This window comes from Galeopterus variegatus, unplaced genomic scaffold, assembly GCF_000696425.1.
Source record: "Galeopterus variegatus unplaced genomic scaffold, G_variegatus-3.0.2 Scaffold595, whole genome shotgun sequence".
Lineage (NCBI taxonomy): Eukaryota > Metazoa > Chordata > Mammalia > Dermoptera > Cynocephalidae > Galeopterus > Galeopterus variegatus.
The window spans coordinates 198,719-206,504 of record NW_007726706.1 but is presented as its reverse complement, the minus strand read 5'-3'; positions in this window follow the sequence as shown (position 1 = coordinate 206,504).

The window sequence follows — 7,786 nt, the reverse complement described above, 5'->3', positions numbered from 1 at the left end:
ACTCAGACCTATATAAAGTATTTCAAGTGCATTAAACAAAGAGCTGTGCTTAATCTAGCAATCTAACTAAATTTCTGCTTCTACAATATGTCCTTGAAAAGAAAGGAAAGAAAATGGAAAGATATATAAGAAAAAAATACAGGTGCATATAATTATAAAAGAGTGGTAGATACATACTTTGTGCTATTGTATGCAGGCTCAGCCAGTCTTTATATGTGAGTAGGTTACATTACAGCTTCGTTTTCTTCATATTGCTAAAGTAATACATACTTACTGTAGAAAGTTAGGAAAAAGAAAAGCAAAAGAAGAGAATTTAAAATCATTTGTAATTCAATCAACTATTCGAATTTTGATCTTTCATCTTTCTAGCCTTTTTTTGGTGGATTGTTTGTTTTGCGGCAGATTTAAGTCGTTAGTGTCTTTGTTTATTTTTAAAAAGATACCTATAGAAACTTCCATAAGACATGTAGATAATGTGTATTAACCACTGGTCAGCTCCCTCTTCCTTTCCTTATTGATAACCACTATCTTGATGTTTACAATGCTTATATTTTTTCTTCATAGTTTTATGACCTAAACCAATAGTAAATTTCCTTTTCTTCTCTATGATTATAACTATGGAATCATGGGTTTTAATTTACTCAAGTCCAGCTGTTATTCTTTGTGATGCTCAAATTTTCCTAAATATTGTCAGTGGAAGTTTCTTCAAGCAGTTCCTGTGATGTTTTAACACAACCCCAATAGCCACAACATTTCTTCGCTTTCCCACCCAGCAGGATTTTTCAGGCTCTCCTTGTAGGCTCTCTGCCTTGACCATTTCTCTAAAGATTCCTGGTTTCTGTTAGGGGTAATGGTTTTTATAAATCAAGACCTGGGAGCTCCATGAACTTTGTTGCTGAGGTGCTGATGTTTCTAGGTTCCTTCCGAGGACAGAACTAGGAAATACACACACATAGACATTACAGGTTCATACTGATATTTCAAATTCAAATTTAGCATTACTACTTTTCTTAAAGTCTTTGGCATTATATGTTTGGATCTCTTTTCTATCCAGCCTTTCTTGTGCATGTGTTAGACATGCTTGACAATTTACAAAATGATCACCATATAAGAAGAAAGTTCTGGAAAGGAAGCAAGACAATGCTTTAATGGTGACAAGCCCACACTGGTGTGGGAAAATGTTTGGGGTAAATGAAAAAAGTCCAGATCATCTCAGCATGAATAAGCAGAGAGTAGAGAAGGCTCTCTTCGTGATGAAGCTGGACTGGGCTGGGGGGAACGGGGCTCTCCTCCTGGGGTTCATGTGCCTGCCGATGGAGATCCTCAGGAGAACCCTATCAACCTAGTGAGCCACATCTCTGCCCTCCAGAGACAGGGATGTTTTTATTTTTTTAAATTTTAAATTTTTTTATATTTTAAATGTATTTGTTTATTATTATTTTACATTCTAAGATGTTGTGGAGCAGTTGGTGGAGGGGGAGAGGAGGAAGAGGAGGGGGATAGGGTGGGAGGAGGAGGGGGATAGGGTGGGAGAAGGAGGAAGGATGGGGGTGTGGTTGAGGCCTGTGGCACCTACTTCATTCTGGCAGGGGAGCCCAGGGGGCTTCCAGTGGTGGCTTGGTTGTGGCTGGGCTGGAGGCGGACTTCACGGGTGTGTGGCTGTGGCCCTCAGCCACCCACCACTGGGAGCCTGTGTGCTTCTGGCAGAGACTCTCTGGTTGTCACTGGACTGGATACAGACATTGGGGTGGCATGGCTGAGGCCCCCAGCACCCCTGACCTGGCTCGGGAGCCTGGAGTGCTTCCAGTAGTGACCTGGTGGTTGTCGCTGGGCTGGATGTGGATGTCAGGGGGTGTGGCTGAGGCCCCCAAGGTTTTCAATGTTGACCTTGTAAGCACTTCTGGATCTCGTGAGGTCTGGTACACCTGGGTTGTGTGGCAACTCTGGTCTGGGTCTGAGTGTTTTCAGCAAACTGCACCCCTGCAGTTCTATATTCCTGACCAGTCTACACAGAGTGGGCCTGTGCTGATTGAGAGGCAGATCACCTGTCCATGCTGTGCCCCAGTGATCCCCTGGTGGCCTGTCTCCTCCACTGCCCACACTCAAAATACTTCCCATGGAAAGGGCCATGTGCTGGTCCCTTGTGATGACTCACTGGCCTCTGAGTGGCTCCTTTTTTCAATGGTTGTGGCTCCTTGCTCCTGTGTGGGTCCACAGGAACCCTGTTAGTGGTCTTGCTCTCCTGGGGGCCACTAAAGCCCTCTTCTCCCCTGCTGCCTCCAAGCAACTTTATATGAAGGGCACGGCTGTGGCTTTTGCCAGCTCTTGCCCCATGTGTTCACCAGGGACAGTCTCGAAGTGATCAGGCTTGAAATGGTCAGAGGAGCCCTTTCTTTCTCTCATCTTGGCTTCTCCCGCCCTCATGAACTCTGTAGGTCTCTCCTCCTCTTCCCCTGAGCTCTAGTGGCCCCAGCTTGGCAGTGATTGCTTTTTAGTAGTTGTAGATTGGTTGATTGTAGGAGAGAGTGATGCTGGGTACCGTCTATTTTGTCATCTTGATCAGGAGTCTCTAAAATATAATTAGTTTTAGAAGCTGAGAAGTCCAAAGTTTAGGGGGTACATCTGGTGAGGGCCTTTTTGGTGGGGACTCTCTGCAGAGTCCTGAGGTGGTGCAGGGTATCAAATGCAGAAGATGGCAAGAGAGCTTGTTAACATGCTCACTTGCTGCTCCTATAAAGCCCCCCAGTCTCAGGAATGTTTTTAAAGAACACTGAAGAATATCCACATAGGAAAATCTTTTCCAACATTTTTCTCATAAATGTGAAATTTTCTTGAATACAAAAATAGGAAAAATTCCTAAAATGAAATTGTTGGGTGAATATGTATATTGAATTCTTTTTTTTTTTTTTTTAATGTGACAGGTAAGGGGATTGCAATGCTTGGCTTGGCGTCACCCACACCGCGCTCAGACAGTGAGCATGCCGGCCATCCCTATATAGGATCTGAACCTGTGGTGGGAGCGCCACTGCGCTCCTAGCGCCGCACTCTCGCGAGTGAGCCATGGGGCCGGCCCTGTATATTGAATTCTAAGATGAAATACTTATGCATATTGCTAAATTGCCCACCCAAATGACTACATCAATTTATACCCCTGCATAGGGTGTGTAGTTAGTCTAGAATTCTTTGATTGATGTTCTTATTGGGAACACTGCTTTCTTTTTGCCCATCCTTTATTTCTTTTGTGTGCCACTGTGATATATTTGTGTCTCTTTTAAGCAACAGATGATTGGATTTTATATTTTTCAGCCAATTTGCATTTATAGTTGTAACTTATAGCTGACCTTATTACTTTCATGAGGTGGAGTCTGAGGCAAAATCATTATCCTTGTCAATGTGTTTTGTAGCAAATGGCGATTTCTACCAGATTCTGAGATTAGGTGTTGTGTCCATCTCTTACTCAGGAATGCGTGGATTTTCCATTTAAATTGTTTTTTCTTTCTTTGTGTTTTAGCTAAAAATGGTAAGAGTTTGCCTTGTTTAATATCAACCCAATTTTTTTTTTTTTTTTTGGTGTTATAACACTGCACTTTAACCAACTGAGGTAACTGGCCAACCCCTGATGTTATTTTTTGAACTAGAAATTCTCTGTATTTAAAGGAATCTTTATGTTGTTTATAAGATATACCACTTAGAGAAATAAACTAACATGTGTGTATGTGGTTCATACTTATTATTTTTCAGAGGTGGAGTAATTTTTTTTAATCAGTTTATCACTTTATTACTTTCTTGGATATGAATGTGAAAAACACATTTTGGAAAATGATTTGCTTAGGCTATTGTTCCTCTTCCATGTCATTCCAAGATTACTAAAGTCAAAATGGCCAAGAAAATTGTAGATAAAAGACATAATTAAAAAGAGTCGCAAATACTTATTCCAAAACCAACAGGAAAAGACTATAGATACTGTATGGGTCAGAAAAATTGCTCATGGTGTGAATTTGTATTTAAGTTGTCATTATTATTTTATATACAGATTTTTAAAATTAACATACTTTATTTATTTCGAATTTTCTTTGACAGAATTATAATTAATCCCTTTGTTTTATATGTTGGTGTTTGCGAGAGGATTATTTTCATACCCTAATTTATTTTTATAGAGGAGAGTTTGAGGGGAAGTGGAGAAATTACTCTGGATCACCTGGGGAACCAGTTGTAAAGTAAACTGGATTAATTTCCCTCAATTTCCTTTTGTGAGGGAAAGTTTTTGTGTGAGGACCAATTTTTCATTTTACCAAAACCTGAAGCTCATCCCAGACAAAGAAGAGCTATCGCATTTTTAGTGTAGATGATTGTGCATGTACACAAGTAGGAAGTTTACTGGATGAAGCAGAGACAGCTTAGGGAGGGCTTGCCGGGGGTAAGGGCACCACCAGTGCTAAAGCCTGCTGTCCCTTTGAGAATCCTGCAGACAGGGTACAGGGTAGCATGGTTGTCAAACCTTTTGGTCTCAGGATCCACTTACAGTCTTAAAAATTATTGAGGATCCTAAAGAAATTTTGTTAATATAGGTTAAATCTATTGACACTGATTGTACTACATATTAAAACAGAAAGATTTAGAAAGATTATTAATTTATTTAAAAGTGACAATAATAAACCCAGTGCATGTTAACATGAGTAAATTTAAAAATAAATGTGTTTATCAAAACAATCATTTTCAGTGAGAAGAGTGGCACTGTTTTACAGTTTTGCAAATTTCTTTTAGTGTCAGCAGTGTTCTTTATTTTGCTACTGTATTCAATCTATTGTGATATCCCTGTCGTGTCACCTCTGGAGAACTTGACTTCCTGCTCATGAAAAAACAAGAATGAGAAAAGGAGAATAATGCATTAGTACTATTATGAATAAATCTCACAGATACCCTGAAAAGGTCTCAGGGTTACCCAGGGGTGAGCAGACCACAGTCTGAGGGTCACTGGCATAGAGGAAGGTGTAGTGGAGACAACAGCATTGGGAATCATGAACTAAGGTTTTGGGAACTATTGGAAACAGCTCGATCTTTATGATATTGTACTTAGAACCTGATCCTCCAATGAACTGTTAAATATCACCCGATTTTGCAAAAATTTACAAAAGTTAAATAAAAACTCCAAATTCTTATACATAAGTCTTCTCAACATCTTCACTTGGATTTCTAGTAGACATTTCACACTCAACTTGCCCAGAACTTTTCCCCTGATCTTCTACCTCCAAATATCTCCTTATGTGGCATTACCCAGTTAGTTGATGGTGATTTTATTATTCTAGTTGCTCAGGCACAAAACCCTAGAATTATTTTTGACTCCTCCCTGGAATCACGCTGGTCTGAGCCGCCAGCCTCTCTCACCTGGGTTACTCCTACCTGTTCTCTGCTCTTACCCTTCCCTGTCTAATCTCTTTTGCCCCTTCTCAACATGGCAGCCAAAGTGATCCTTTTAGCACTGAAGACCACGCCATGCATTTTTCTGCTCAAAATGATGGGATGACTCCTCCTTTCACTCAGCGTCAAAGCCAATGTTTTTTTTTTATTTTTTATTTTTACAATTTCTCCACATCCTTGCCTACGCTTCTTATTTTCCATTTTTTAAATTATATCCATTGTAATGGGTGTGACTTTCATTTGCGTTTGCCTAATGGCTAATGCTGTTGACCATCTTTTCATATGCTTATTGGCCATTTGTATATTTTCTTTAGAGAAATATCTATTCAAACTCTGCTCATTTTTATTTGGGTTAGTTGTCTTTTTATTGTTGAGATTGTAAGAGTTCTTTATATAGTCCCTTATCAGATATATGATTTATAAAAATTTTCTCCCATTCTGAGTAGTCTCTTCACTTTCTTGGTAGTGTCCTTTAAAACACAAAAATTCTTGATTTTGATGATGTCCAATTTAACTATTTGTTGCTGATGCTTTTGGTGTCATATCTAAGAAGGCTTTGCCTAACCCAAGGTCATAAAGATTTTCTGTATTTTCTTCTAACAGTGTTTTAGCTCTTTTTTTTTTTTTGTCTTTTTTCGTGTCCGGCAACAGATTGCAACCCTCAGTGTCGCGCCCGTACCGGACCGGGGACCGGCAACGGGATCGCAACCCTCAGTGCTGCTCCCACACCTCGCTCAGCCAGTGAGCGGGAACTGGTCTGTATGTGGGATCCGAACCCTCGGCGGGAGCGCCACCATGCTCCCAAGCGGCGCACTGTAGCAGTGCGCCACCGGGCCGGCCCAAAGCCGATGTTTTAAAATGCCTCGGAGGTGTTACCTGCTCCCCTGTCCCCCCAACATTGCTCTAGCCACAGTGGCATCTCGCTGTTCCTTGGACACCCCAGACGTGCTTCTGCCTCAGAGTCTTTGCCCAGGCTCTTCCCTCCATCTGGAATGCTCTTCCCCCTGATAGATTCAATTCCCTTATTTGTAAGGCTTTGTTAAGACGTAACCTTCCACTGTGTTCCACCCTGACCACCCTATGGAAAATTGCAAGTCCCACCTCTTACACTGGAATTGCTACTTTTGCTCTTTATCCCCTAAGCACTTATACTCTCATTTAGTTATTGATTGTGTTTATTGTCTGTCTTGCTCGACTAGAATTTAAATCCCACAGGTAAGGGGTTCTTGTCAGCTTTTTTTCCACTGATGTGTCCCAAGAACTTAAAACAGTGCCTGACACATTGCAGGCACAGAATAAATATTTGTTAAATGAATAATTGAACAGAATGCCTTAAGAAAAACTAGGATGCCTTGGGAGCATCTCTAGCATTTGAGGTTGTTATCAATTAGAGTCAATCATTAGAAATTTGTTGAGGATATTAATAATCAAAACCGTTTCCATCATAAATGACAAAACTCAATTTATGCTGGCATAAACAACAACAACAAAAAAAAAAGAGAAGGAGAGAAATAAATAAATAAATATATTAGATAAATTTGTTCACTTAAAAAAGATCAGCTTCATGGGCTGACCCTGTGGCGCACTCGGGAGAGTGCGGCGCTGGGAGCGCAGCAGTGCTCCCGCTGCGGGTTCGGATCCTATATAGGGATGGCTGGTGCACTCACTGGCTGAGCCCGGTGGTGAGGTCAGTCACAAAAAAGACAAAAAAAAAAAAAGATCAGCTTCAGGCATGGCTGGATCCAGGGATTCAAATGATGTCATTGGGATCCTGTCTCTTTGCTTTCCTCTGGTGTCAACTTCATTCCCAGGCAGCCTCTCCATTTGTGGTGGTAAAGATGTTTCTAGGCTTTTGCTATCAGCTCAGCTACTGCATGAGAAAGAACAATGTTCTTATCTCTACTTATCTCTGTTGTGTGTCCTTGCTCGCAGGCTCTTCCGGACACAGCAAGAGAATGTGTGTGCACATCTGTATTTATTTCTATGTCTATTACTGTAATTAAAAACTATGTGTTCACTCTGATTTTTCCAATTGCAATCCAACAGCACACGGTTTATTTTAGGTTTCTTCCTTTCCCCTGTACATGTGTCTCTCTCTTCTCTAACGATGAGAAACCAGGTGCCCATTCCTTATTTCCTTATTTGATCAATCCTTCTGTATGTGACCAATCTCCCCACCCATCTCTGCTGCCGCCTCTTCCCTATGTAGATGTCCTGCTCCCCCTGCCTGGGCTCTGACAGCTCCCCTGGCTGTCCTTCTGCACAGGAACCCTCTGCACTCCTGCTCAGGTCCCAACACTGCACCCGATGCCCCATGTGTGGACGCCTTCTTACCCTGCTTGGCCTCTAACACCCCAGGTCTGGTGAC